The following is a 10,378-nucleotide window of genomic DNA, read 5'->3' on the forward strand; positions in this document are numbered from 1 at the left end:
AAGTGAGGTTTACTAAGAATCTTAATGATATACAGTATAAATTTGAGTCTCTGTGTTAACAGCTTTCAAGAAGGCAGAGTGATTCCATGCTTTTTTATTATTATTTTGTATTAGGAATTTGTTATTTTTTGCATAGCCCTTGGGGTCAGAACGCAGGGTCAACAATTGTACAGCACCCCTAGAGCAATTGCAGGTTAAGGGCCTTGCTCAAGGGCCCAACAGAGTAGGATCATTTTCGGCAGTAAAATAATTTGAACCGGCAGCCTTCTGGATAATAGAGCAGATCCTTGGGGCTCATTTATACTTTACGCTCAGAATGCTGCCACACATTCATTTGGCACGTCCTTTGAGCACGTCCTCAGAAATTAATGCGATGCGTGCGTGAGTGAGTTGAAGTACCAGCAAAAAGTGGTGCAGTGTGGTAAAAGTTGGAATATGACATCAGAGTCTCTGTTTACTATCTACATGTGATAGAAAGCCGCTATGCAGATTCTCTGGGATTGTTGTGCATGCTACAATGTTCGAAAAAATGGTTCAATGTGGTGAAACACAATGCCAGCATACAAAGGCATTCTTGGTGCTTTTATATTCAAGCATTGCATATTCCCCAACAAAATTACACAGTACTTTTTAAAAATCTTACATACCATCTTCTGTGCCGGGACCAATTTTGGAATGAAACATGGCCTACCATCTTCCCCTGTAGAAATGGGGAATTTGTTCAAAATTTGTCTGAGATTGAAATGTGTGGATCAGCCTACCAGAAATACACACAAATACAGTACACCTTCACCTCACAGAGAAGCCAATTAAGAACCTTGGCAAAGTGTTTGATAGTACCCAGAAGGATGCATTATCTGTCCAATCTATCTGTGGGTACTTGGAGGGCTGGCTGAGTGCAGTGGATAGATCGGGGTTACCAGGGATGTTTAAAGTATGTCTTATTCTACCTAGGATCCTATGGCCAGTCCTGGTTTATGAGGTTTCTGTATCAACTGTGGAAACCTTGGTGAAAAAGGTCAGTATGCACCTTTTAAAATGGCTCAGGCAGCCCAGGAACCTGAGCGACATCAAAATATATGGCCATAACAACAAGCTACAACTGCTGCACGAGAACACAGGTAGTGCTGCTGTAAAGGGAGTCAAATGACCTATACTCAAAACATGAAGTAAGGTAAGGGCTGAAATGCAATGGTGAGCAAATGGAAGCAGTTCAGAAGAGAGAGACTAGGCTAGGTGTTGGGAGTGGCCACTTGATGCAGAGTTGGGCTAACTTGCTAACTTCCCATATAGACACCACAATAGGGATGGAGAGGTGTGGCTTGGTCCAGCGTGAAGTGAGAGTTGTAATGGAGAAAAAAACGTCCTGCAGAATGGTTGCTATGAGGCAACAGGGTGCCTGAACAAGATGGGACAATGTACTAAAGAGGATGTTGACATGAACTGAGTTGTGGAAAGCCAAGCCCTCATGAATCCAGTTTCTTGTTCAGACTGTGTATGATGTGCTTCCCAGACCATAATATCTTCTCACATGAGACAAAGCAAAGACACCAGCATGCCTGTTACGTTCAATATGAAGACCTTTGAGCATATCCTAAGTTGTTGCTTCAAAACTCATGGAGAGAGTAGATAGTGCTGGTGGCATGATCAAGTCCTGAAAGTGGCTACAAAACTATCAATTATGGAATCAATTGGAGGAAGCAGTATCGACCCATGAAACAACTGATCACCTTTGTCAGAACCAGGGAAGAATCTAAACCCACAGGAAAAACATCTACTGGAATTTTAGCCTTTGCATGGAACAGACAACTACTGTTAGACTTGGAAATAAGACTCAAGTTCCCGTGGCACATCAAGGTCACTACCTTGAGACCAAACATCCTCTTTATGGCTGAAGTGACCAAACAAGGTATCTTACTGGAGTTAACAGTCCCCTGGGATGAGCACTTGGATAAAGCCTTTTAAAGAAACCTTGCCAAGAATGAGGGGCGAATAAATAAGTGCGGTGAAAGTAGGCGGTACCCAATAGATGTTACTTGCTGGAGCTTCACAGCATAATGTTTGGACAGAGCTTTCAGGGCATTGAGCATCAAAGAGCAAAGGATGGAAGAGCCATCCGTGATACCAGTGAAGCAGCAGAGAAAGCCTGTAGATGGCTGTGCTTCAAAAGAAGAGAATCATGGGGCAATGTAACTGGCTATCTGGACACAAGCGTAGGTTTGATCAGCCTCAAATGGGTCACCTGAAGGAGGGTGTGTGATGTTAAAAGAGACAAATTATCCAATCATTCCATAAACATCACTGAGGATGTGTTCTGAAGCATCAACAGATATATTTGCTTTGCTTAAGGAACACGTCATGTGTATATCATGTGGCAAATAACGTATCTATTTGCAAGTAATATGTAGAATAACTACACAATGTATTTGATTAAAATATATCTGCACTGGTGATCTCACACTTGGCCAGTTTAGAACTGCCATTGAAGCAAAACAAATACTGTTACAGTAGGCTAACTTCATGTCTAAAAGATACTTTATATGTAATTCTCTTTTCTGAAATCTCTATTCAGTATAAAGATTTACCAGTTCATCCATTTTCTATCCCAGCTATCCAGTTCTCAATTGTAGAGAACCAATTCCTGTTCTGTCAGAAGGTGAGAGCCAGCCACAAACAAGACTCCAATCTAACACAAGCTGCACTCATGTACACATCCACACTCCCTCACACCAGGGGCCTCAAGTATAAACGGTGCATATGCACAGAAATGTTGCGTAAGCATGTTTCCACGTTCAAATCGCGATGTATAAAACCTACACTTGGTGTAAAGCCACACACTTTTCCACGGTACCTCATACCCTGTCGTACGCAAGTTCTCCACTCGGTTTTGCGGACTGGCGGCACCCAGCGTCAAAAGCAGTGCTAATGTTGCTGTGTGGTTATCCATTATTTTCCTGACGCAGCTTTATAAATACACTGAAATTAATCGCATATTGTTTATTAGTGTAATGCATCTGATTGTAAATTACCTGTAACAATATAATGGTCCAGGGAATAGCCATAGTATTCCAAATACCATAACTGCTTTAGTGTTGTTACTCTCACTGCACCATCTTTTTCTTCTTCTTTTTCTTTTCAGCTGCTCCCGTTAGGGGTTACCACAGCGGATCATCTTTTTCCATATTCATCACTCGGAGTATTTTTCTCACTGTATCTGAGTGGGAAATCACAGCAGCAGCTGATCGGAAAGAGAATTATCATTATACAGCATCAAGCACACGCTGCCTCAGCCACGGCAAAACGTTTCAAAGCCTTTCCTGTACGGACCGCGTGGTTCAGAAACAGTTTCATCCCAAGAACTATAAATGCACTCAATCAATTGCTCCTTGTAGAACTGTTTGTACTTATAAGTACAATCACCTCACTGTACACTTGCACTACAGTTAATATTGCACAACCTGTGCCACTTTATAAAGCGCGTATTTACATATGATGGCAATATCATTTTTAAGATGAAATGCAGCAAAATATGTTGATTATATTATACAAATAAAACTTTAACTTCATTTAAATAATCTGTATTGTTAAACATGTGAGGACACGGTGCCGCAGCGCTAGTAAGTTCATGTATTGTCCCTGCCTTGCGCTGTATATTTACTGAGGCTGGCGCAACACTGGAAGGTTAGACGAATAGAATAATTAAACACGTACTATGAAGACATTTCAATGTTCCTTAAAAGTTTTGAAGAATCGTCGTTGTAAGCATACTGATTGCTTAACGTCTATTACAGAACTGATTGTGTTGTGATTGGGTATTTGGGGAAAGAAAAGTAAGGACAGGAATTGGAGGTTAGTATGTTTGAAAGAGACAGTACTGCTGCAATAAATTATTTCATCGAAGGTCGTGCATGGTGCAGCAGCATCTTGTGTGAGACATGAACAATCACTGCGCCATCGTATTCTCATGTTTAATAACATGCTTTCATTCCAATCATCATGAAAATGATATCACATATACATCTCTGTATTTTAATTATTCAGAGAGCTGTAATATCATGGATGTAATGGATTCGGTGTCCCGTCGGCGAAAGAGAAAGAACGGAAGCACATAGTGATTCACACATATAGAGCACATTGAAGATCAAATGCAAAACAAAGCATTTAACTTGCTACTTTAGTTACGATTGGATTTGAGAAACTAGTAAACTAAATGATTTTAAGATGAAGTTTATGATGTTCTACTTTAATGACAAAATAAACTACGTGATTAAAGTGGAAATTTCGAGATTAAAGTTGACATTGCATGCTTTTTTCCCACTGTGTGCCTATTTTTTTTGTGTGTACCCTAATAAGCTCAAACTATGGGTTATGACTCCCTTTTCATGGCGACTTTGATTTCTGACAACTTCTTTTTTTTATTTGGGCACTGTGCGACTTTGTGAACTTGAGCTGTCGAGTTTCTCTGACACGCTATATCACTCGATCAACTTCCTTTTGTTGATCATACCAGAGTTTAAATCAACAAATAGTATGTTTTTCCTTTGCCTCCACTTGGTATTCACTGAAATTCTTATATTTCCCCCCAAGCTTTCCCATTGTCTTTTCACAGAAGGCTGAGCTTAAGGGCTATTTATATTGATTTGGATATTCAAAGAGGCGTAATTCTGGGAGGAGTTGGGGCGGGACAGCACGCGCATTACTTTTCACGCTGACCGGGATTTATGTAGCGGAAGAACGTGGAAGTTGGCGATTCCTGCATCTGGATTTTTCTGTGCGTAAGCATATTTCGGGTTTTGTGCTTACGTCATGTTATAGTGCGAATTCTACGCATGCCGTTATGCATGAGGCCCCAGGTCAGTTTAACTAGTGTACATGTCTTTGAAATGTAAGAAAACTAAAGTATCTGAAGAACAACACATGCATTCATGGAAAAAGAATGTCTGCTTCACACAGACAGTGACCAAGGCAGGATTCAAACTCAGTGTTGTTTTCCTGGGAGGCAACACTGTGCCACTGTTCCACTCCACCATGCTAGTAATACTATCAAATAAAATGTTCTACATGAGCAGACAGTGTGAAACAGTTTGCAGGAATGTCCAGACCATGCCCCCATATAGTGTTTTTGTTAACTGCTGCAAATTGCATATGCAACTGTGATTTAAATCCACTAGCTGTACATATTCCGCGTCCCAAAAGCCAGCTTCTGTAGCCAAGGATCGGACTGCCAAAGGACAACAGAGCTCCTAGGATCATTGGGACATGCAAACCCCTTCACCACGATAAGGTGGCGGTTCGAGGAGGGGTAAAGACAGGGGAGAGCGTGAACGCAGTCCCCCATTACCACAAATTATGCAATTGAGTTTCCCGCATTTTGGGAAGTCGCAGGGGTCAGCACACCCAGAGTGCAATGGATGAGCCGAGCCCTGGGAGAACCACCTTAGTGATCATGGTATCTCCCCTGCCAAGTAAAGATAGGGTGAGAAGCTCAGTCATCTGGGAGGGGCTTAGCGTAGAGCCACTGCTCCTCCACATTGAGAGGAGTCACATGAGGTGGCTCGGGCATCTGATCAGGATTCCCCCTGGACGCCGGGAAGACCCAGGACACACTGAAGGGACTATGCCTCCCGGCTGGCCTGGGAACACCTTGGGATTCACCCGGAAGAGCTAGAAGAAGTGGCCGGGAAGAGGGAAGTCTGGGCCTCTCTGCTCAAGCTGCAGCCACCGCAACCCGACCTCGGATAAGCGGAAGAAGATGGATGGATGGATGGATAGCTGTACATATATTAATGTGTAAGGTTGCATGTTAGTTTTATTAATATGATGTGAAATTTTTTTAATCTTAGTATACTATTAAATGTACACCCATCCACATTGATATTTGTAATAGTTTCAGGTGTCTTCCCCACAGTCTTTATTCTTATAATTACAAAAAATAAACCAATCCAATTTATGCACATCATTTCTTTTGTTTCTTTGTTCTTAATAAAAATTCTAGGTATTAAAGCTTAAAAGCTGTCTCCTTATTTGCAGCTGGAAATCAAAACATATATTTCAGTTTTGAGCAATTACACTGATTTTAAAAACAGGATGCCAAAAAATAAATGTCTTTAGCCTGATGTTGCTAATACGTAATAGTTGCCTTCTCTATGTGCATGACAAATTTTGTATTTGCATTCAAACCAAGCTTGAGATATAAGCCCTGCTTTCCACTGTGAAATTGTATGTTAGCACAACCAGAACTAGGGTAGATGCATAATGCTGTGTCAAAATTTGATTGCTGCTTCCCTCTTGCGCACAGCAAAAGAGAATGACAGAGATAATAGCAAGAGAAAGGAAGACCCCCTCCCATTACCCATCTGTACAGATACAGATAAAGGTAGGGACTAAAACCACTACTGCTGTACAGTGAACAGCAGATATGTGGAGGCAATGTGTATGACAGTTTACCTTTTTAAATATGGATAATCAGAACTTTGCCCTTTGCTTATTCTGATGTTGTTTTATTGCATGTCAGTTCTGATGATAAAAAGATAACTGTCATAAATATTGGTATCAATTGAAAAGATTGTGCTAAAAGACAAAAAATGGAAATGCAACAAGATGAAAATATACAGTACTTTTTTATTCACTGTTTATTACATAGAAGAGATATCCATGAACAAATTCATTCATAGAGAGACACCAACTCCTTAATTTATTTTTCCATATTTTAGTGGGTTCTGTCAGTAGATTGCTAATATAATTACATACATATTTATATGCACATATAATCACCAGAATTACTTTCTAAATGTTACTGAATTAATGAAAGGTTAAAAATTCAGTAAAAAGGATGCCCCAAAGCATGTGAACATGCTGGAGTGTATTTATAACTGTGCAACAAATGGTATTATGGTAACTAATTTGCTAAAAGATGAGTGAAAAGTAATCAATATTGTCATGTAGCTTGCCTGACCAAACTAATCTTTCTGGCCATTTGAATAACAGCCAAAAATGTACTTTTCATTTTACTACAGTCCAGGAGCCTCATGTATAAACGGTGTGTATGCACAGAAATGTTGCGTAAGAACTTTTCCACGTTCAAATCGCGATGTATAAAACCTACACTTGGCGTAAAGCCACGCACTTTTCCACGGTACCTCATACCTTGTCGTACGCAAGTTCTCTGCTCGGTTTTGCAGACTGGTGGCACCCAGCGTCAAAGCAGTGCTACTGTTCCTGTGTGGTTACTCCTTTATTTTCCTGATGCAGCTTTATAAATACACTGAAACTAACCGCATATTGTTTATTAGTGTAATGCATCTGATTGTAATTAACTCGTAACAATATAATGGTCCAGGGAACAGCCATAGTATTCCAAATACCATAACTGCTTTAGCGTTGTTACTCTCACTGCACCTTCTTCTTCTTTGAGCTCCTCCCGTTAGGAGTTGGCACAGCGGATCTTCTTTTCCTGTACGGACGCGTATTTACATATGATGACGATATCATTTTTAAGGTGAAATGCAGCAAAATATGTTTATAATATTATACAGATAAAACTTTAACTTCATTTAAATAATCTATATCCTTCACTGGGAGTGTCGTGAAGGATAGAATAATTAAACATGTTGTGGACTGTGCCCGGCAGTTTATCCCGGCCAAGTCCCCCAAGCCGCCAGATGGAGCCCTCCCTGCAGTATGGAGGTGCCCCTAAGACCAGCAGGGAGTCATGGACTATGTAGTTTTTATCCTCAGCCCTGCTGGATACCACAGGGGCCGCAAGAGGGAGCTGCAGGGAGGACCAAAGACTTATTTGTGCACTATGACCCGGAAGTTCGTCATAGGAAGAGCGACGGACTTCCGGGATGAAAAAAAAGTACTTTTTACCTGACCCGGAAGTGATACAAGATCACATGGACTGGGGACTGGGAACACTTCTGGGTCAGGGAATATAAAAGGACTGAGGGAACTCCCAGACGGCGAGCTGAGCTGGGTGGTAGGAGGGCAACGCGTCTGGGAGTGGAGGATTGTTGATTTATTATTGTTATTGTGGTTCATGAATATAGTGGAGTGGAGGGTGCTTGGTGCACATTATTATAATAAAAAGAATAATTGTAGCACTTTTACCAGGTGTTTGGCGTGGTACCTGAGGGTTCAAGGGAGCACTACTGCCCCCTACTGCGACAATGTACTACGAAGATATTTCAATGTTCCTTAAACGTTTTGAAGAATCAGCGATCTAAGCTTACAGATGGCTTAACTTCTATTACAGAGCTGATTGTGTGGTAATTGGGTATTTGGGGAAAGAAAAGCAAGGACTGCAGTGACGGCTACGCCAATATACTGTATATTGAATATAAAACAGAAAGAGAAAATAACAACACAGCTAAAAACGCAGCGACAAGTTTCGGCAAAAGTTAAATGCTGGTGTCATGAGCACGAGGCGGCTATGCAGTGGTGGGCGAAGGAGCCACCGATTTTTCCTCTGCCCAGTGCCACCACAAGCCTAGAGCCGCCCCTGAGTACTGCTGCAATAAATAATTTCATCGAAGGTCACACACAATCACTGCGTCGTGAAAGCCATGTTTAATAACATGCTTTAACTCCTATCATCATAAAAATGATATCACGTATACATCTCAGTATTTTAGTTATTCAGAGAGCTGAAATATCACGAATGTAATGGATCCTGTGTCCAGTTGGAGGAAGAGAGCCGGTTTAAGAAGCAAGTAGTAATTTCACACACATAGAGCAAATAGGAGATCAAACACAAAACAAAGCATTTAACGTGCTACTTTAATTACGATGTGATTTGAGAAACTGATTAATTAAACGATTTTAAGATGAAGTTTATGATGTTCTATTTCAATGACAAAATAAACTACGTGATTAAAGTGGAAATGTCGAGACTGAAGTTGACATTTCGTGCTTTTTCCCCACTGTGTGCCTTTTTTTCTCTGTATTCTAATAAGCTTTCATATGACACTTAGACAGTGGGCTGCAACTCGCCTTTTCATGGCGACTTTGATATGTGACTTCTTTTTTATTTCTGGCACTGTGCGATTTTGTGAACGTGAGCTTTCAAGTTTCTCCAACACGCTATGTCACTCGATCAACTTTCTTTTGTTGATCATACCACAGTTTATTTGAACAAATAGTATGTTTTTGCTTTGCCTCCACTTGGTATTCGCTGAAATTCTTATATTTTCCCCCGTGCTTTTCCCATTGTCTTTTCACAGAAGGCTGAGCTTAAGGGTGATTTATATTCGTTTGCATATTCAAAGAGGCGTAATTCTGTGAGGAGTTGTTTTTGACACTACAAGTACATGTGTCTATCCATTTCATTTTATCACATAAATTACAAAGTGGCTGGTGCTTAATACATGCTTGGGTCCAAGGGCATGAGGCATCACAACTTTAATCCCAGACATGCCTTCATAATACCAAACAGGCCTCACAGATACTAAACTGGCCGGGTTCATCAAACTTGGGAACCAGGCTTAGTGACTTATGCAGGCCAAAAGGAGCCAAACCCTCAAAACAGAGAGGATAAATAACAACACAAAGTGCTAATACATAAGAAGTTTGTTTTATAAAAGATTGAAAAACAAGAAAAAAGGCAAAATAGTAACAAAAAAGTCACCAAACCAAAAATGAATAAAGCCAAGTCCATAATTCAAAATATCCAAAATCAGAGACCAGACACAGGTGAAAGATCAAAAAGAAAGGCACGTACAAAATGAACCAAACAACAATAATGGGAAAACTGATGTCTCAGCAGTAGTGCTAAGGCAACTCAGGTCTTATATAGCAGCTATGGGTGGTTCCCAAGCTACAGTGTAAGGGGTCTGCATTCAATCTCTCTAGTTCAACATAAAAAGAACAAGGAAAATATTGTAACATTTAGAAAATAAAATGATCTAAAAAATTATAAAATGTTTGAAAAACAGTAAATGAAAAATAATTATTGTTTCAAAAAAGAGAAACTAAAAAATATTAATATTACCAAGTATAACAAAATAGATTACAAAAAACTACAAATTAAATAAAAAAATAAAAGAAACTAATGCTACTGAGGAGTTCCCATCTAAACCATAATGCCTAGGGAAAGAAAGCAGAGGATTAAAGCGCTCCAGGTAATGAAACTGCTATCATTGTTGGACAATTGGCAAAAATGGATTGCCTGCTGTTTCTAATGATAGTACAGACAACAGCATGATCCACTATCTTCGGCTGGCAAACATGAATATTTGCGCCCAAGTTGGAGTAGAGTTTCTTAAAGTACTGCAAACCAATGTTTCTCTGCAGGCATGACAGCTAGAATCAATTGTTTAGCAATACAGAGTATGCAATATGCAGTACAGGTTAAATTGGCACACTGGCAGATTATATAGGA

General features: G+C 40.2%; 1 non-coding gene across 1 annotated transcript; it reads right to left on the reverse strand.

Annotated features, from left to right (window-relative positions):
- Positions 1-5,309: 5,309 nt before the first annotated feature.
- Positions 5,310-5,473, reverse strand: LOC120529156. The gene has a single exon (XR_005633673.1). It is a non-coding gene; the product is annotated as a U1 spliceosomal RNA (small nuclear RNA).
- Positions 5,474-10,378: the final 4,905 nt, after the last annotated feature.

This window comes from Polypterus senegalus, chromosome 4, assembly GCF_016835505.1.
Source record: "Polypterus senegalus isolate Bchr_013 chromosome 4, ASM1683550v1, whole genome shotgun sequence".
Classification (NCBI taxonomy): Eukaryota; Metazoa; Chordata; class Cladistia; order Polypteriformes; family Polypteridae; genus Polypterus; species Polypterus senegalus.